The following is a 21,719-nucleotide window of genomic DNA, read 5'->3' as shown; positions in this document are numbered from 1 at the left end:
CATAAAGTCCATGTGTCATTTTCTATAAGTGCATCATATTCTGATTGCATGGCAACCATCCAATTTTTTGAATTCTGTGCTTCATCAAAAGACAGAGGCTCCTCAACATCATGTAAGCTAGACACAGCCAAAGCATAACAATCTGATGCATAAGATGCATGGCGAGAGCCTGAACGAGTACAACTGGACAAAGGTGCATCCAATTTACTGTCACGCAAAGTGTGCACTAGCCATTTTGGCATACCTCTAGCCTGCTCATTTTCAGCCCTTTCCCCATCAAGTACATCATGTACATCTGCATCAGTAATAGGTTGATCTAAAACATTTTCAGAAACCCCCATAGGCTGCACATTTCCCTCATTGGAACTTACATTCGTATTTCCACCATTGAAAAGAGGCAACAAAGTGTCATAAATGTCCTGTGAGCTTACATTACTGTCTCTAGTACATGACAACAGGGGCTGAACACAATCTTCCACAAACACTACATCCCTAGAAACCAGAATACATTTTGTTTGCGGATGATACAACCTGTAACCTTTGCTTTCAACACTATAACCAACAAAACTACATTTGACAGCCTTATCATCCAATTTTTTGCGTTGCACTTGTGGCACCAAAGCATATGCCAAACAGCCAAAAACACGCATGTGCTCAATAGAAGGCTTTCTATCATGCCATGCTTCATATGGAGTAATAGATTGCAAAGCTTTTGTAGGACACCTGGTAAGTACATAAGTGGCACACACGATGGCCTCAAGCCAAAAAGAATGCGGCAAAGCTTGACTTTTGACCATACATCGTGCCATTCCCATTAGTGACCTGTTTTTCCTCTCAGAAATACCATTTTGTTGAGGTGTATAAGGCACTGTACATTGGTGTTTTATCCCATGACTATCCAAAAATGCATTAAATTCATGAGACATATACTCCCCCCCTCGATCGGAACGGAGGGTGCCCATAGTACATTTCGAGACATTTTCAGCCATAGCCAGAATTTTTTTGAAGCACATAAAAACTTTGGACTTCTCTTTAAGCGGAAATACCCATGCATGCCTAGAGTAATCATCAATGAAAGTCACGAAGTACAGGTAATTGCCCAAGGACGGAGTTTGCATGGGCCCACGAACATCACTATGCACAAGCTGCAACCTGCATGTGGCCCGAACTGAACCATCCTTTGGAAATTTAGAACGCTGCATCTTACCCAAAATACAGCCTTCACAAACATGTTTGATAGGTGCTTCAAGAGGCAGCAAAGAAGCAACCATATCAGATTTCTGTAAACGCAGCAAAGTGGCAAAATTCAGATGACCAAAACATGCATGCCAAAGTTTTGCATCTGAAATAGCCCTTGAATTTGCAACAACATTTGCAAAATTTTGTCCACACTCGTCATACAAAGTGAGCTTATACAACCCACGGCACAAAAGGCCAGATGCAACAATTTCATCACCAAAACTGAGATCATGAACTGTACATCTGTCATCCACAAATTTGACTACAAGTCCAAGTCTAGCAAGTGCGGATACAAACAAGAGATTCTTCTTGATCCTAGGTACATAAAGTGCATCAACAAGTGTGAAGGAGCTGCCATTAGTAGTAGTGAGCACAATCTTTCCAACTCCCTGAATTGGATTAGAGGCGTTGTTGGCACAAGTGGCTGAACTCCCATGAGGGACAGACTCGAGAGAGATAAACAATACACGATGTGAGGTAATGTGCTTTGTAGCATCACTGTCGAAATACCACACATGTGAATCTGCAGCAACTGACAAGCATGCATCATGGACAACAGTATTGTAAGTGCACTCTGCGCTAAAAGCCCATTCTGCATCAACATCAGCAACACAGTCTCCTTTCATAGAAGACTCAACAATGACTGCATTTGTAGTGGAACCAGCATTTGCAGTGGGACCACCCTCTTTCTTCTTAGCCTCTTTGGCCTTCAACTTAGGACACAACTTGATCAAGTGATCATTGGCTTTACAATAATGGCAACGCATCTTCTTTTTGCCCTTATCACTAGAATTTACAGATGAATTGCTGCCAGAAGAAGCATTAGGAACAAAATTTTTTCCACTTGTAGCAGAACCATAAGAAGTGGCTGCATTGTTGTTACCACCCTTTCTTTGAGAAGCAATAAAAGCCTGTTCAACTGCACGCTGTCTAGTCCTGTTTTTTCTGGAAAGTGACTCTTGCAATAGCAATGTGCATAATGCATCAAACTTGACAACTTCTGGATTTCCTTGGGTCATAAGTCTCCAAGTACTAGCAAAAGTCTGGTAAGAATCTGGTAAGGCATCAAGAACAGTCTGCACAAGGGAACTGTCTGAAATGACTTCTCCTGCAGAAATAAGTTGCTCATTGATATCCTTGACACTAGCAAGGAAAGTGTCCATATCATCTTCCTCATGCATAACCTTCGACTCGAGCTCTTTACGTAGCAAAGTTATTTTAGCCTCATTGTGACTTGCATAAAGACCATCCAAAATATCCCAAGCCTGTTTTGCAGATTTTGCTGAACGGATGTGAGGAACAATGGTGCACTTCACAGACAACGCAATCAATGCATGAGCGTGTGCATCCTTTACATCCCAACGAGCTTGTTCTGTCGTAGGCAAAACAACTCTAATAGCAGCAATCCTTGCAGCAAGACCTGCAACATCCTCAACATCGCCTACATCCTCAGAACCAAGACGTACATCAATGCCCTGCACAATGTTCCAGAGTCCCTTTGACACAAGAACATGTTGCATCATATAAGCCCACATAGGGTAGTTGTCCCCATCCAACCTGTCCTCAACAACAAACATCTTGAACACATCTGTGTTGTTGTTGTCAGCCATGGTAAATGCTGCACCTGATGTGAAAACTGCCCGAAAATAGGAGAAACGGAGCGGGAACAACACGTGCTATATAGCACAAACCGTAGAAGACTATAAGGCACGTCTTATGCAGAAAACGACACTGACAAAAATTCTGCACAAAATGACGAAATAGCCTATGCAGTACTGCCTGTAGTGGAAACGAAGATCGAAAGGAGCCCAAATAAAAAATATGAGCAGACCTAGCTCTACGAGCTTATCCGAAATATTTGTCGACTTGCAAACGCTTGCCAAAGCTCACTGAAATCGAAGAAAGTGAGCAGGTGTGTACTGGAGCAGCTGGCGACTAAGCCCGAGAGGACGCAACCTGCTCTGATACCAATTGTTGGAATTAGGGTTGCAGAGAGACACACACGGCTTGGAGAAGACGAAGGGAGCTCAAAGAACACAATAGAGAGTGTGTTAGTGTGTGTTCAATGGAAAGATAGATAGCCCTAGAGTGATGGGCGTATATACAATGCTCGGGGGAAAAAACCTCCTAAAGAGGGAAAAAACGCCCCGGTGGTCCTAGTGTGTTCACACAGATCACTACCACATGTATATGGTAACAAAATGTTTCAAGTTAAAGAAAGATACAAAAGATGAGCTAATAATAGCAGTAGTCCCATCAGTCACCACATGAATTCGGAGAAGGGTAGAGATAGTACCAGAGGAAGAGCCCGAGTATCCCCCAAAGAAGAAGGGTAAGATGGAAATGACAAAAGAATCAAGGCCCAAAGAGACACACATCCAAAAAGCTGCTCGGATTGAGAAGTCCAGGGCAAAATGGGCACTCAAAGGAGACTTTTCAGGAGTATTGGGTACCAAACCCATCAAATGTCAAAGGAAGCTCCTCAAGACCTATTGAGGATCAAATTGATTACTTCATATGAGCATATGAAGAAACAAAAAAGGCGATCAAACAACAAAATTTAGAGCCCTTCACAATGAGGAGGTACAAGACATCAAGAGAAAGCTGAAAGAAACATCATAGGCTCCAATCAAGAAGGGTCAAGAAGGTGACCAATCAAAAAGTACAACCCCACCACCTTCACCATCAGGCTCCTCTACTCCTCCAAGTCCAAAGCCCTCTACATCCCAACCACAACACTCATGAGAAAAGACTGTTAGCAGCAAGCTAACTCGGATAGCATTTTTCAGAGCTTTATTGTAAAAACATTTATTATTTTGATGAATCGAGAATATTGTAACCCTTACTTTCTAGATAAGCAGTGTAATTGATGAACCGGGGCTACAAGCTTCCAGATTGTATCAACCTGTCTTTAGTTAGAGCTCCTAGATTATTAGTTTTGACCACAAAAATCTTGGCTAAGGTATAAAAGCCAATTTTTGTAAGTTTTTGAGAAGGTTTTTGGATAATAAAACATAGCGTGAGCTAACGACACTCACTTATCTCCTTCTCGTGCTTCCTACTTGCTTCCTGGTTGTCACATTACAGTGCCGTCTGTTGCATTGCAACCGTAGGTAAGAGCTCTACGCATTGACGTAAGCATTTCATGGTAATCCATAGCTTTTGGCATCGCCGACCCGCGGCCTAATTTCATCATTAGTAAAAATTTAAGCTTCAAAATCATAAGCTAAGTATATGTGGGGCATTGGAGCATCATTGCTAAGCATTTAGATGCATTCTGGGTCGAAAATGACTAGGTCAAAAACTCACTGCTGTTAATAATCGTAATTTTTACACTTGACCTAAAGTGAGATCTGAGACCATAAGCATGTGTGCTTAGGTTTTATAAACATGTCCTAGAAGTTTCATAACATTTGCATGTCGTTTGATGTTGTAACGGATATGGTTTGTTTGTCGATGAGCGCTTAGCTTTTGGTGATTTATGTCATTTGAGTGCAGCTTGAGTTAGATGAGAGTTGTTTGTTTTTTCCAAGAGATTGACAACCTCTTGTAGCCTCTATGTACTAGTTAAGTCAACTTCGTCCCATGGATTGACAATTATATTCGTGGTTCTCGCTATGTCTGCAACAATAAGATAGGAGTGAGGTTAGACACGCGTCCCACATTTGGCGCCACTGTTGAGGATCAAAGAGACCTAAACTAGGCAAAACACAAGCATCTTGTGAAGTTATCCTTTAACTTCCTCTAAGGTCTCCTAAAGTCAAAACTTTCATTTTAAAACCGCTGTTGGGCGCATTTCTGACACCCCATTTTTTCGTAAATTTGTACATACGGACATGACGCCCGATGTAAAAAGGGTGTGTGGGATTTCTTTTTGTGGGTTTTTTAGTTTGCGTTAGCAAGCACATGTACATGTGCTGCAAGTCGCTAGTCTAGTGACAAATGTTAGGCTACTGTAAGTGCCCGTGAGTGAGTTTTTTGAAGCGAGACTTGTATATAACTAAAACTCATGTACAAACTGAAAAAAGTTCAGCCAAACATCATAAATGTGCAGGTTTTAGCTCGTTCTGTCTCCTTGGTGCTTTTGGATGCAGTTTTCTGCCCCGACTAGCCTTCTCTACGTGTAGTCGTGCTGGGACAGCTTTCTGTTCGCGCCAATTTTTCTCATGGCGGCGTATGGAATCAATTTTGGTCATCTTCAGATTTCTCGTCAGTCATTCTTCAATATTTTTTCCAAGCTGTAAAGTGCCCCAATTGGAGTTGTGCTCTTCAGGTTACGACTAGTTCTCTGCAGGGTTATGGCTATGGCAGCCTAGTGGCAAATTGTGTGTAGACAGATTCGGAGGGCATGTATCTATGAATTGTGGAATTGATGTTGAAGTTGTGGTTTTGTGTTTGATTGTGAAAGAAGAGGTTCTTGTCTTCATATGCATTGGTCGGCGTGTGCTGTAAATCCATGCTTTGACAGGGTTTTGCTCCTATGTGACATAGTCTCTTGGGTGGGCGACGGCTAGTAAATTCCCAAGGGGACTACTCTTGTTGGATTAGTGGTGTTTCAAAGGAGTTTCCCAAAGCTTTTGGTGTTCTTTTTGTGCCCTTTCAACGCTCTTGGGTGACATCGCTATAGAGGTGTTTCAGTTTGCTTGTTTCCCAACAGTGTTTTGGTGCCCCCACTGAGGATCTTCTTCAAGTGACCTTCAATTGACAGCTTTGATGGCTATGGTGATAGAGTTTCCAAATTTCTATGGTCATGTAGGTGAGGATGCTGATGCATTCATTGAAAATATGGAGTTTGCTTGTTTGATTTCCAATAAGGAAGATCCAATGATTATGCTCAAGATTTTGTTCTTTTGCTTGAAAGAAGATGCAAGGATATGGTATGATGAGTATGAGTCTTGGTGGAAATCATCTCAACCTCCATTGGTGATGACTTATGATGCATTAAAGAAGGTTTTCCTTGAGAATTTCAAGAAGGTAGAGGACCCAACGGATGTATGGCACTCCATTGAAGGACTTGTACAATGTGATGGTCAAAGTGTAGATGCCTTTGCCAAGGAGTTGAATGCTTTGTGGAGAAGATGGTGTGTTTCTTTGGGAAGTGATGCTCCTCCTCTTATGCTTAAAAAGTGTATGTTTATGCAAAGTTTGAGATCTGATTTGAAGTTAAAGGTTGAGCTTAAAAGGCCACTTACATTTGATGATGCACTAAAGGTTGCAAAGCATAAGGAATGGAAGCTAGAGAGAGTGAGGCAGCTTGGATTGCAAGAAGATGTGAAGCCAAATGTACCTTATGTTTTAGACATAAATATGGACAACGTATGCAATGAAGACTTCCATGTTTCTCATTCTCTTGAGCATGTGAAAGAAGAATGTCATATGCATAATGAGATCAAGAAGAATGCTCAATGCATGCCATCTTTGTTGTTTAAGAGATTTGATGTCAACCTTCATGTCAAAGATGATGATTCTAGTAGGGTGGATGTAGACAAGAAGGCTACCATGGTCATGAAAGAGTCTCAAATGCAAGGAGATGATCATTTTGAATGTCCAAGTCACATGGCTAATGCTTCTCATATATGTTACAATGAGGATGAGTATGCTTCTGATACGAATGTTGTTGCTATGAGTTCTTCTCTTGTAGATGAGGTAGTCAAAGATCACAGGATGGAGGTCGAGGAAGATAAAAATGACAAAGATGGTGATGTGTATGATGAGGGCTCTTGGGTATCTGCTTTGGGTGATTGTATGCAAAAGGGTGATGGAGCAACTAAGTATACTACTTGTGTTGTTGATGAGGACCCTATCAATGAGAAGCTTCATGGCGTGCATGATGGTGTGGATGATCCTGCCTTAATTTATGAAGAGAATATTGGGGTTTTAGAAGATATTGAAAATGATGGAGGCTCTCTCGTTATGCTTCATGTGAATATGGTTGATGCTACCTTGTTTGATCCTCTTGTTAAGGAGCCTAAGGCATATATGGAAGATGGCTTACCTATCAAGCATGATATGGTTGAATTGGATAGAGGCTTAATGAAGAGTGGGGAGAATGAAATGGATATGCATGAGGATATAAGAATGGCTGAGATAGAAGTTGAAGACTTTTTGGATGAGATGTTAAAGGATTCCTTGCATGCTATAATGATGAAAGGGTGTTTCTTTGTTGTATTTGTTGAGAGTACTTTATGCCTAAACAGGATTTGGATTCTACATATGGTTTATGCCTTGATATTGGGAGTGACACAATTGATATGGTTGGTGTTTCTTCATGAAATTTTAGCTTATGTTGTATGGCCCTTTGATCCGGGTGGACAATATGCTTATGCTAATGCTGAGCATGAATGCTCTAGCAGACTGGGGGGTTGGCAAACTATGTTGGGCGCATTTCTGACACCCCATTTTTTCGTAAATTTGTACATATGGACATGACGACCGATGTAAAAAGGGTGTGTGGGCTTTCTTTTTGTGGGTTTTTTAGTTTGCGTTAGCAAGCACATGTACATGCGCTGCAAGTCGCTAGTCTAGTGATAGCTGTTAGGCTACTGTAAGTACCCGTGAGTGAGTTTTTTGAAGCGAGACTTGTATATAACTAAAACTCATGTACAAACTAAACAAAGTTCATCCAAACATCAGAAATTTGCAGGTTTTAGCTCGTTCTGTCTCCTTGGTGCTTTTGGATGCAGTTTTTTGCCCCGACTAGCCTTCTCTACGTGTAGTCGTGCTGGGACAGCTTTCTGTTCGTGCCAATTTTGCTCATGGCGGTGTATGGAATCAATTTTGGTCATCTTCATATTTATCTTCAGTCATTATTCAATATTTTTTCCAAGCTGTAAAGTGCCCCAATTGGAGTTGTGCTCTTCAGGTTACGACTAGTTCTCTGCAGGGTTATGGCTATGGCAGCCTAGTGGCAAATTGTGTGTAGACAGATTCGGAGGGCATGTATCTATGAATTGTGGAATTGATGTTGAAGTTGTGGTTTGTGATGTTTGATTGTGAAAGGAGAGGCTCTTGTCTTCATATGCATTGGTCTGCGTGTGCTGTAAATCCATGCTTTGACAGGGTTTTGCTCCTATGTGACATAGTCTCTTGGGTGGGCGACGGCTAGTAAATTCCCAAGGGGACTACTCTTGTTGGATTAGTGGTGTTTCAAAGGAGTTTCCCAAAGCTTTTGGTTTTCTTTTTGTGCCCTCTCAACGCTCTTGGGTGACATCGCTATATAGGTGTTTCAGTTTGCTTGTTTCCCAACACCGCATAGCTTAAGATTGCCGTCTTTTGCTGTGTAGAGGTAGCTTGGAAGTAGGTTGTACTTGCTAAGTACCTTTTAGGATTGTAGGATTAGATTAGGATTTTGTGAATGATTGATGGATGAGAGTCTTAAGATCAAGGCTTAGAAAACCATAAAAAACAAGAAAATGAGTGTTTGTGGACACTTTCCACAACCCAATTGCAGTAGAATCTAGGAGTAGGGTAAGTAGAATCCGAGGTGAGATTTCAAAACATTGCTCTATCCAAAAGAATCAATTGTGAGTTGTTGATATGAAGTTGCAAAAATTTAGGTCTACGGCTAGAAATAGCACCAAAAGACTGTCAACTACTGAATCCGACTGAAGAGCATGCTTTAAAAGTTGTATGAACTTGTGGGTAAGCTTAAGGACGCATTCGAGATAAAAATTTCAAGAGTTTGCAAAAACTCAGATTATTTACTTTTTCTTGATATTTTAGGCCAAACTAAGTTTTGATTTGACTCCTAGGCGTAAAATAGCTCATGAAAAGATTGTCTAGTGAAAAAGTTAAAAAAAGAGATCATTTTAGGCATAAAGTAAATAATCATGATTATTTACTTTCAGCTCAAAACTAACCAAGATTGATACCAGAGACTCTACACATGTGTACAAACATATTTTGTAAAGGCCATAGAATTTGGATCACAAATTGACCAAAAACTTGGTAAAAACTGAATGCTGTATGAATCCATTTCCTCAGTGAGGTGATTGAGTATCTGCTTAATGAATTTATGGTCATCCATAACAAATCAGCTCCATATCACCCACAAGCAAATGGACGAGCTAAGCATACAAATAAAATCCTTAGCTCGATATTGACTAAAGTGGTTAGTTCAGGACAGACAGATTGAAAAATGAATCTCCATGTTGCTCTATGGGCTTATAAAGTTTCATTCAGGACAACTTTAAATGCTACACCCTTTAACCTTGTCTATGGTCTTGATGCCATACTACCGACATAATTTCTATTGCCAACACTAAGGGTAGCTAAGGATCCTGAGTGGATGGGGCATGAACTATTAAAGAGACTTGAAGATTTAGAAAAGCTTTATGAGCAAAGGCTAATAGTTGTAGCTCACATCTACGCACAAAAGGGAAACAAAAACAGTTTGTTGATTCCCATCTAGTTACAAAAATCTTCAAAAAAGGGGACTTAGTTTTAGTCTATTCCCTTAAGCAACACATTCCCAAGTTTAAGAAAAAGAGAAACGGACCATTTATTGAAGATGTATCCCCAAGTGGAGCAATTAAGTTGTCCACCCTAGATGGTGAACCAATGGATAATTGATTAGTGGATGTCGTTGGTACAACTGAAGATGGTCAGCCTATGGAAGTGCAAGAAGCCCAGGCATGGAAGTTTGTAGGCAAATGGCAGGGACATTGAGCAGGTATTTGGTGTGGCTAGGGGACAGGTACACAGGGATGGAGCACTTTCTAGTCAAAACTGCAAGTATTTTTTGCTATCACAGGTAACAGGAGAAAATGTTGATATCACAAGATTGAGAACGAGACAAGGGATATTCAAGTGTTGTGGAGTTTATGATATGGGATTTGGAGCGAGATGCCTACATGAGACTCTACTTGCCAGGATGTGTATGACAAATGTGGCATTTGGTAGGCCATTCATGGAATTTTAGCTCTACTTAGTGCAAGGTTGCCGACGCTTTTGAGGATGGTGCTCTTTCCGGTGTGGTTTGCGGCATTGGCTATGGATTATTTGTGTAGCCATCTAGCTATCCACACTATGATGACTTCTATGAAGTGTTTTATGATGCAATGGAGGCTCGCAACCGAAGGCATGTGGAGAAAGGAATCGTGGGGTGCCGAGGGAGCATTCTCTCGTGGGACAACAGACCAAGCAGTGTTTGGAATTCAAGCTGAAAATAGATTGAAGATATTAATAAAAAAAAGGCGATTCGAGTTTTGCATGCATGAAGGAAAGCGTCACTGCAAGTAGAGGGAGGCCGAGCATGGAAAGCTGCCATCTACCCGCCATGTGAGAGAAGGATGCCATCTGGGTGGTTGCCAAAAAAGGGAGGAGAGTGGGCCTACTCGCTGAGGAGGGGCCGTGACCCAAAAGAGGCGGTCAATTTGGGGGCTCACCAGATAGTAGAGGGCAAAGAAGCCACCAAGCGGGTGCACCATTGGTTGGGGCTGCAGACCAAGCTAGGGCCAAGGACAACCAAAGGGTGGGCAGTCGGTTGCACAGGGAGAGCCGCCAATTGAAGGTGGGTAGTCTTTTTGAGAGGGCCGGCCAAAGAGGTGCAGGCCGAGTTCAAGAGCGCCACAGGAGGGGTAGCATCCGGCTGGACAGAGGATGGAATGCGCTGCTCCTGAGCATAGAGAGGCAAGTTTGAAGTGTGCTGGGTTTGTTTCCCCTTTCCATCACTGGTGCCCCCACAGAGGATCTACTGATTGCTCCTCGGTGAAGTTTTAAAGCCTGAAGATGATGTATGATATCAAATTGGTGCTTGTTGGAGAAGAAGAGGCTGCAGATTGGTTTTCCGATCTGGAGCTATACCTATTGCAGATGAGAAGTTGTGGAGATGAAGCCAAATTGAAGGCACTACCATGGGTTCTACAAGGACGAGCCAAAGCCTGGTTTGAAGAATTGAAGGTTGCAGATCGGCAGTCCACTGAGCGAGATTCACAAGCGGTTTGTTGAAGCTTTTGAGAAGTGGGTTTCTCCATCGGACTTGGGTGAACAATTGAGCAAGCTCAAGCAGGATGTAAGTGAAGATTTTGCTTTGTTTTGGATAAATTTGAGTCTATTTGGGAGAGACTAGCTGCTACTACATGTGTGCGAAATGGAGATCATTTCAAGCGAGAGCAGTTTCTAGTCTGTTTGCATCTGCGAATCAAGGAGAAGGTCGAGTGTGGTGGTGCAGAGGACTATGCGCAAATGGTTTGCTTGGCAAAGGTAAAGAACATGAAAGCAAAGAAGAAGCTGGAGATGGGCTTGTTGAAGCCTGTAATTTATAGGTATAGCTTGACAATAGAGCTTCATCATGTGCCAAAAGAAAGTCCAAGCGTCAAAGAGGTAGCTACTTTGCCATTGGTAAGCCATTCTGGTCATTCGTTTCAATTTGTACCTCCAATTTGGTGTGCTCATGTACAAGAGTATGTTAGCCCCGGCTAGCAAGGATACAGTCCTAGCCAAAGTGTGCATGCAAGAAGAAGCAAATGAAGATGTGAAAAGCTCATAGGACAAGCTTGAGGTTGTTGGCAAAGAGATGGTTGAAGCTATGCAGGAAGAAGCTAGCCAGGGGGTTGGGCAACCTTGCCCTACTGATTGTGTTGAAGAGCGGTCATGCATTCCAGAAGGTGTGGATGATGTCAACATACCAGAGAACGAGTTAATAGATCATGGCTTTCTTTCTTGCTTAGCAGATGATATGGTTGTAGAAGAAGTCCTTGAAGAACAGGTTAGTGTTCAAGCAAAGGTGGTCGAGCAATCCAACTTGCTCTCACCCGAAGTGGTTGAAGATGAAGCATCAAAGGCTATGGTGGACAAAGATTGGCATGGTGAGTCAGTTATGGAGTGTATGTCATTTGAAGGACCTACAACAGAGGGTGTGCTTGAGAAGCCGGTAGGCTTGGTTCTCCAAGAAGAAGCACCATTGAAAGACACGTTGCCAAAGGTGGGTACTATGCTATTGATGGACATGCTTTTGAATATTGCTTTACACAAAGTTTTGCACGGTTTGCAAAGCTCTCTTGATGAGGGGTCTCCTATGAAGAGCTCTCTAGCAGGTGAGAGGATAATGATGTATGGTGCAGATGCTTTCTAGGGTGGTGTACAGGTTCATTCAATGTATGAATCCGGCGTATGGATAATACAGGTTGTTGAAGATCGATGTGATGCCAAGCTACACGAGCGGTTTGTTTTTGGGTTTGTAGGTGCAAAAAAATGGTTGATTATGCATATATTATGGACGCATGGCTGTGCTCAATACCGTGCATTTGATCCTGGCAGAGTTTGCATCACAGTTGAGAGAGCCTATGGCTTTCCATTTGATCCGCGGGGGCTTCTACAGGTAGATAAAATCTCTCTCTCTATCTATCTATTGCATATGTACATACTAAGTATCAGTTTTCTAATATGCAATCATCTCTTATCTAAATAATGCTATGGTGGAGCATGAATGTTCAACAAGGGGTTGGGCAATGATGGTACAACTGAAGATGGTCAGCCTATGGAAGTGCAAGAAGCCCAGGCATGGCAGTTTGCAAGCAAACAGCAGGGACATTGAGCAGGTATTTGGTGTGGCTAGGGGATAGGTACACAGGGATAAAGCACTCTCTAGTCAAAATTGCAAGTGTTTTTTGCTATCACAGGTGACAGGAGCAAATGTTGATATCACAAGATTGAGAACAAGACAAGGGATGTTGGATTCAGGTGTTGTGGAGTTTATGATATGGGATTGGGAGAGAGATGTCTGCAGGAGACTCTACTTGCCAGGATGTGTATATCAAATATGGCATTTGGTAGGCCACCTTGCCGGCCACTACTACTAAGTCACTTCCACCCCAGGCTAAGTTGGTGCCTGCTGCTGCATTAGGTTCATGGAATTTTAGCTCTACTCAGTGCAAGGTTGCTGATGCTTGTAACGATGGTGATCTTTCCGCTGTGGTTTGCGGCATTGGCTATGGCTTATTTGTGCAGCCATCTAACTATCCACACTATGATGACTTCTTGTATCCACACCAACATTGGGAGTAGTCAACTTAAATGTGATATTACATGGATGTTCATGCCCTCATTAGTTTGTATGCTTACCAGATGAACAGATGAATGAAACAATAATTCTTGGAATCTCATGGATGCGGACGTACAAGGCAGTACAACATTGGGATACCAATCAACTCAAGCTATCACCTAAAAGAAGACAGCTCATTGTTCCAGTTGCACCAATGAAAGAGGATGGATAAGCCCAAATCATTGAGCAACAAGGGCAGAAAGTCAAAGTCGTTATCACAAAAGAAATTGTGGCTGAGGCATTGAAGCTGCCAATTGAAGGGATGATAATGCAGGCCCGAGACAGAAAGATAGCAGGCACATTCACCAAGGAGACTGCTACTGCAACTTTTTCCAACCTCATCCAAAGGCAAGTGGAAGAACCAGCTCGTCTATACCATCAGCACTTCCACTTTTTAGCAAAGAGACCGCCATGGTACACCACCCCAAACCATGCGGTTGCAACTACCTTCACCCAAGTGTTGAATTTGACAACTAGGTAGCCAATTAATCATGTACAATATGTGCTGACAACGTTGAAGGGCACCAAGAAAGAAGGTAAAATCACATATCTGGGCGTGCCTTAAGTACTGATGAGAATAGCATATCATGCTATTGGCATGGCCAACAATTTGCCGTCAGTCCTAGATCAGAACACATATGGATTGTATCTGCACAACCTTCTCCCAGAACCACACGTTCATCAAAGAGAGTTTATAAGTCAGATGAAGAATCGATAGAAAGCTCTCATGAAGCTCATAGCAGTGAAATCTTGGACAATGAGGAGGGGAGGGCCAGAATTGAAGAGATGAAGAAGAAAGTTGTAGCTGCACATCAAGAAGAAACTCAACAAAAGAAGGCAAGGTTTGAAAGGGAAAAACAAACTTATGAAAGAAGCCGCCAAGTTGTAGGTGAGGACCCAGAAAGATGGGTTCCAAGAGAGATAAGAGGACCCATAACCAAGAATCCTGCAAGGAAAGAAGCAGAGGATCATGCAGACTTCCTTGAATGCATGTATGCACAGGAGGAAGAAGCCCTAAAGTGAAAAGAAGCTCAAGAAGCTGAAAAGAAAGCAAAGGAAGACACAGTCAAGCACCAGAGACAAGTGGAGGCTATGGGACAAAGCAAGGCACATCACTACCAGGAGGAGATGTCTCTGAATCCAACTTCACTCACTACGGAGCAGTCAGACCATCCAATGCCAAGCCCTCACCCATCACCCACAGCTAAACCTAATGAGGGCAAGGAAGCAAAAAAAATGGAGTCTAAACAATAGGCAGCAACAGGTTTTGAACAACCACAAGCACAAGAACAAACTGAGGTTAACCCATCTACAACCACCAACAAGAAACAACCAAGGCATCCACAAAGCCTCAAGAAGCAAGAGCAGCCAAGGCAACCACAATGCCACAAGGAAAGATAGAACCCCCACCGCAACCACAAGCAGCCACCACATAACCACCCAAGGAGCCACAAACTGAAACGGCTGAAACATCTAGACAGCCTATAGAGATTGAAGATTAGGAAACGACTGACAAAGTCATCATGCAAGTAAATGAATATGCCAAGCAGATGCAACAGATGACAAAAAAAATGCGAACAACAGCACTTAGCCACAGTGCTAAGGCTAGGGAGCTGGAATTAGTTATTGATGCTCTACAAGGAGAGTTAGATGATAGGATGAATATCATTTTAGATATAAGAAACATATCACGAGCTAAAAGATGAAGTAGAACAACACCAACTAGCCAAAGAGAAGCAACAGAAAGAAATGGAGGAGCTCGGAGAGCTTCTAACCAAGTTATTCGATGCTTGTACGACTAAAGATCAACAACTAACAGAGGTAACAAATGAACTCCTAACCACGACTCTGTCAGTACAGAAGATCCAAGTGCAGCTTGATATAGCAAACGCATCTCTGCAATACTTTGAGCAAAGGATCAATGATCAGGTAGCATTTTTGAGACAGATAAGGGAAAATCCTGTTGTTGCTTCATTATAAGACTTTGGAAAAGAAAAACAAGGAACTTGAGCTTGAGCTGAAGCTAGAGCAATCACAAAGAAGAGACCTTGCACTAATGCGGGTACATCGAGAAGATAAACTAAAGAGAGTCAATCAGTTGCTATGAGAGGGACAACCAAAGACACAGGAAGAAGCAGGTACCTCAAAGAAACCAACTGTCGACATTCCATTAGTCTCTTTTGTTGAGATGGAAACATATCCGACATAAAAGCTAGGAGGAGAAGAAGATTTTTAGGTACCAGTGATGACTGATGTTGAGCAAGTGCCGGTGGTCCAGCTGTCTAAAGCTGAGGAAGATGCACTAAAGGAATAGGTTGCCAAGGAGACAAATGTCAAATGGAAAGCAGCGATGGATTGGGAGTTGAGAATTCTTCACTCAGTCAATGTAACTCAATTCACTCCCAAAAAAATCAATGCACAGTGGCATCATCAATCATTGCCATACCCTTTGATCAAAGTAGAGCTATTACAGGTAAAAGAAAGACTATACAAGGATATGAAGGTAGAATGCACAGAGGATGTCCACCCCAAGTAGAGAAAGAGCTGGTTGAACAAGAATCCAAGAAATCTGATTCTGTTCACAAGAGCACTTACTGCACTATGGAGAGACCCAACCTTTTGTCTTGTACCAAGGGTAAGGACATGGCAAGAATATGAAGCACTGAGAAAGAAGCGGCATACATGGATGAACTACCCATGATTGCCAACTCTAGAGCAGGGACCAACAATAGAGGAATACATGGTGAAAACCCTAACGGGCACCATGACTTTCTTCAAAAGCCTTCTTGACCTCTCATGTGCCATGTTATATAAGATTTTTAGAATGCTGTTCACATGTATTCAAGATTTTCACGAGCCAGAGCAAGCAAGAGCTCCATGGATGTTTTTCCTCAAATAAGGGCCTCTGTTATGACTTAAGTGGCCAGTCTTCCAAAGAAGTTCTTTACGGCTTCTATGCCCGATGCATGTTTTTGCCCTTTAGCAATATGTTGGCGTTTGAGGAAGCATTTTGTAAGGTTTCTTCACTTGGCGAACGAAGATAGCTGGGCCAGTGATTAGCAACCTTACATCCAAATTTGTTGGCTATTCAGCCATTGAGCTTAAAAACAGAGTCACCATGCAGTTCTTGCAGGTTCCTGACAAAGAGAGAAGAATCAGATATGAGAAAGCATTACACGCGCTTAAAGACCGCCTCGCTAGCCGTCAAGCCGAAGACTACTGCAGCCCATGAAGCCGTGTCAAGGGAAGACGGAGGCAAGGAAGGGGGCATTGTTAGCAGCAAGCTAACTCGGATAACATTTTTTGGAGCTTTCATTGTAAAAACACGTATTATTTTGATAAATCGGGAATATTGTAACTCCTAATTTCCAGATAAACAATGTAATTGATGAGCCGGGGCTACAAGCTTCCAGATTCTATCAACCTGTCTTTAGTTAGAGCTCCTAGATTATTAGTTTTGACCACAAAAACCTTAAATAAGGTATAAAAGCCAATTTTTGTAAGTTTTTGAGAATGTTTTGGATAATAGAAACACAGCGTGAGCTAACGGCACTCACTTCTCTCCTTCTTGCGCTTCCTACTCCCTTTTCGGTTGTCACATTGTAGTGCCGTCTGTTGCGTTGCAATCGCAGGTAAGAGCTCTACGCATTGACGTAAGAATTTCATGGTAATTCGTAGCTTTTGGCGTCGCCGACCCATGGCCTAATTTCATCATAAGTAGGAATTTAAGCTTCAAAATCATAAACTAAGTATAGGCGGGGTATTGGGGAATCATTGGTAAGCATTATATGCATCGTGGTTCAAAACAATAGGTAAATAACTCACTGCTGTTAATAATCGCAATTTTTGCACATGACCTAAAGTGAGATTTGAGACCATAAGCATGTGTGCTTAGTTCTTATAAAGTTTTTTAACGTTTGGATGTCATTTGATGTTGTAGATGTGATTTGTTTGCCAATGAGCGACTAGCTTTTGGTGATTTCTGTCATTTGAGTGTAGCTTGAGTTAGATGCGAGTTGTTTTCGGTTTTCCAAGAGATTCACTACCTCTTGTAGCCTCTATGCACTAGTCGAGTCAGCTTCTTCCCATGGGGATTGACAATGATATTCATGGCTCTCGCTAGATGTCTGCAAAATAAGATAGGAGTGAGGCTAGACACCCGTCCCACAAAGACAAAAGAGGCAGCACCTCCACCAAGAGACAAGGAAAAAGAAGAAAAATACACTTATGAAGACCTCATTCAACCTGGATACACTATGGTCGAGACTTCTACAGTGGTTTATGGCACTCCAACCCCACCGTGGGCTGCCAGATAGGAACTAGAGAGAAAGGAGATCCCTACACAACAGATGAGAGTTGATAGATCTAAAGGACCATAGCTAGACCAAGAAACTCAGAGAAGAGTGCAAGAAAGGCATTCCCCATAGCTTGGAGTACCAGGGTTGGTCCAAATACTGCAAGCACCACAATGGAGACCATTGGCAAGCCCGTGGAGAGCACCTCTAGTGGAGGTCATGTTGAGTATGGGACACCAGGTTCCCTTTTTTGGCATGATTCCCAAGCAATCAACAATAAGCTTGGTTGCAACAAATGAAGAGGATGTAAGAGCCACATATCAAGTGCTTGACAGAATCAAAAGTATGATGCGTACTAGGGAAGCAAATATGCACATCAAACATGATCACTTCTCAAGCATGATCCACATTACCAACCAGAAAGTTGAGGATGCAAAAAAAGAGGTTGAGACTCTTAGTACAACACTAAGAGAGGCTGAAAGAAAACGAGACAGTCTAACACTGTAAATGGTAGAGTTTCAAGGGAAGTAAAGAATCTCCAAGAAGAAAAGAAAAGACTGGATGATGAGCTAGAGGCAGCAAAAGATGAAGTGGTGGAGCTGAAAGAAAAATTAAAGCTCCAAGATTTGACAATCAAGAGACTTAAGGCAACCCTGAGAGCTGTACGAGCAATTGCAAGAGCATATAGACAAACTATCCAAGCTTTGGAAGCACAAATCACTTCCCTATAAAAGAAATTACGACTGGAACAAAGACAAAGAATGCATATGGTAGAAGGGTCCCTAGCCACATAGGAAATAATGAAGGCTCAACACAAAGAGCTCCACAAAGAACACGAAGAGCTCCAACGACAATTAGCTACTCTACAAGAGATGTTGGTAGATTAAGTAGAAGAAGCTACAAAGAAAGATATGCTTGCTCAAAAACATATAACTAAACTACAAAAAGAAATAGCCAAAGCAAGGACATAGGAACAAAATTAGGGCCCAGTGACCTTGGGAATAATGCCAGAGATGAGCCCTTAGAGGTTACTAAAGATGTAAAAGATCTATAGCACATAGAGGAACAACTAGCGACACAGGAAGAAGTAGAGAAAATGTTAACTACAGAGGAGGATACATGCCTCCAAATTTTGATTGAAAAGTCCACAACTAAAGACCACAAGGTAGCCTTGGAGTGGGAGACAAGAATGTTACACTCACTAGGAGTCCAAGGGCTTGCCACAAATGTGCTTAGAGAGGAATGGATGTAGCCTTCACCCCCATACCTCTCCTAAAGTATGAAGTGCTGATGATCAAGAAAAGAGTCAAAGTGGAAGCAATAGAGCCAGTGTATGAGGGAGATGTCAAAGATTTGGATAGTGCAAGGAAGATAGTGGACTCCCAACCAAAGTGGAGAAAGGCGTGGCTCCTCAAGTACTTCAAAATTCTAAACTACTTGGTGGAAGCCCCAAAAAACATCAAGGATGACACTCTATTTTGCCCAGTCCCTTGTGTACGCACATGGGCAAAACACATCAAAATCTTGAAGAAACATCCCACTTGGCTCAATTACCCATCTATACCACTGCCCAAGGGGAAGCAGAGAGAATAAGTATATCTTATATGGTGATAACCCTAAAGGGCACCATTAAAATTTTCATTGGATCCCCTAGCTTGATGTGTGTGATGATCAAGAAAAGATGAAAAACCCTCCTTGCTTGCATTGAAGTGTTTGCACCGTCCAAAGCTACGAACTCAACCCTACTGTCAACAACGGGCGACACTGTCACCACAATGACATTTGAATTGTCAAAGTAGCCATTCCTAGAGGTGTTACATCTGTTATACCAAAGGATAACGTTCTTACCAAGCTACACCAGCCTCTTTACTAATGACAACAAAATATTCGACCCCACAATCACCTTGGGCAATATAATGTATGGGTCATACTTGAAGCTGCTAAAGCCCCAAGGGTTCCATTGACTCAAAGGCTGAGATTTTATCAGAAGTAGGAGATGAAGACCCATCATGTCAGGGGTGAAATGGACGTGGAAGGGGGGAGTGTTGATGGCCAAACACAGAAGAAGTTTTTCTCAACTTTTTGTATCACAATTTTTTGAAACAAATGACATCTTGTAATGCTGTAAGCGGCCAATATTCTATGAGAAACGAGCCTCTAAGGAGGAATTGTATATAGGCCAAATTTTTGTAACCCTAAGCCAACTTTGGAATTAATCAAATCTCAAGTTTATTGTGCGTTGTGTCTGAGAGAGAGAGAGAGAGAGAGAGAGAGAGAGAGAGAGAGAGAGAGAGAGAGAGAGAGAGAGAGAGAGAGAGAGAGAGAGAGAGAGAGAGAGAGAGAGAGAGAGAGACAGATTTCTTCCTTCCGTACGTGCTCTACAAAGACTCCATTGCAAAAAAGACGCCACCAATGCATTAGCAACAACTAGGGCTTCAATTTAACGCCAAGCTTGCACAATTCGGTGTCGTTGTGCGAAGCAAGCTCCTACAAGCTTCCGGTAGGTTTTCTTGCAAACCGTGTGTCCGTTTGGTGATTTCTTTATACCTGTTGGTTCACGGGGCAAGTAGAGCTACAAATTAGGTTCATACAATTGAAAAGTGGTGACCTACATTTTGCTGCTCTGTCTTTATACACGATTGTCGCACGTGGTGGTTCTAGGTAGGATATCAAGTCAGAGTCCATAGGGTAATGACCTCTTGATGAGGAGAATGTTTCCTATGAGTTTCGTGACTTTTTGAATGTGTTTGGTCTAGTTTTGGAGAGCATGAGCATCGTAGGTTGAGTTGTAATCACTAGTGCATAGAACGTCTAGATTTGATTTCCTTGAGTAGAGATTGTCTTAGAAGGTGGAGCAGGTGATTGACATCCATCTCCTTGTTTCCATGCACCTACAAGTTAAGCTTCATCCTTGACTGACATAGAAAGAAAGTGAAATGGGCAGTATATTTTATGTTCTTAGACTTTCCCACCGGATTTGGCTTGAAGGGCTTCCAAGGAGTTCCACAATGGAATGGACTCACCAAGAGCAGGTGAGATTTGGTGTGACAGTGGCGGCAACTTCCTTGGCTGACAATGGTTGGCTTGTCATGATGGCTCCTCTCATAGTTAATCTCTTAAGTCTTGTCATATTTCCAACCATTCAAATCAAGCAAAGAAGTTTTGACTTTTATGTGATGTATACTTTTTTCTATCTACTTAGGTCCATGCACTACATGGATTGAGTGGTATGTTTGAATCCAAGGTCTTGATATTGCACGTCGCGTTTTTTTCTTGGACAAGCTAGCACATGGTCTAGTCAATAAAGGAGGAGAAAATATATTTGTAAGTACTCATTTGATAACTCTTTATGATTGGTTTAGAGGTTTTTGTGAGTATGTCCACATGATGATCTGACTGTTTTTTTTTTTCAGCTTCAATCGCATGTCCTTTTTTTAATTCTCCGTTTGGATACTCATCCTGTGATGTTTTGACTTCTAGCAAGAAGGCCTTCAAAAAATTGCACATTATGCAAGACAGTGATTGTTGGATGCCTTTCCTTCCAGATACAAAGAAAAGTGTCTCATCTAGAATGGTGTCTATTCGAGGAGCAATGGAACGATGACCTGCTTTTATGAAGGCTATTTTGGCTTTACTTTGCTCGGAGGATGCTCTTGTGTTGGAGATAGGGTGTGGGACATCACCAGTTTTGAAGGCTTGTCAAGCTACAGGGCATGCTTGTTTCTCTTTTGATAGTAGCAATGCAGGTGTTGTGAATTTTGTTATTCAGCCTCTTGTGCAAGCCATGAACCACAACAAAAGGGTTCGCTTGGAGAGGGAAGGGGAGCATGAGGATGATGAACTAAATCCTATTAGCAGCCCATATGACTAGTTAGCATAGTCTTTTAGTCTTTTTTGTGATCTTGAAAACATTGGTGACTTGGGTTATTCATTAGTATATCATTTTGTGTGGAATATTTGATACATTCGACTCCATTGAAGGGTTGAAGTGTTTTGTTTCTTTTGGCATTGTTTGTGTATTGTTCTTCCTTGCTATGATGAAGCGACCATAATCATTATGGCAACAAATAGTGCTTATGATCAATAGCCAAAACAAAGACCTCTACCACTTAGTGTGTATATTGATGATCTTTGTTTGGAGA

At 42.0% G+C, this 21,719-nt stretch overlaps 2 pseudogenes; both read left to right on the top strand.

Annotated features, from left to right (window-relative positions):
• Positions 1-10,971: 10,971 nt before the first annotated feature.
• On the top strand, positions 10,972-11,308 carry LOC147446968 (uncharacterized; annotated as a pseudogene).
• Positions 11,309-11,358: 50 nt separating this feature from the next.
• LOC147446967 (uncharacterized) lies at positions 11,359-12,313 on the top strand (annotated as a pseudogene).
• Positions 12,314-21,719: the final 9,406 nt, after the last annotated feature.

Source organism: Adiantum capillus-veneris, chromosome 11, assembly GCF_014529385.1.
Source record: "Adiantum capillus-veneris isolate H3 chromosome 11, ASM1452938v2, whole genome shotgun sequence".
Lineage (NCBI taxonomy): Eukaryota > Viridiplantae > Streptophyta > Polypodiopsida > Polypodiales > Pteridaceae > Adiantum > Adiantum capillus-veneris.
Note: the sequence above shows the minus strand (reverse complement) of the source record. Positions and strands in the feature narration are given on the sequence as shown.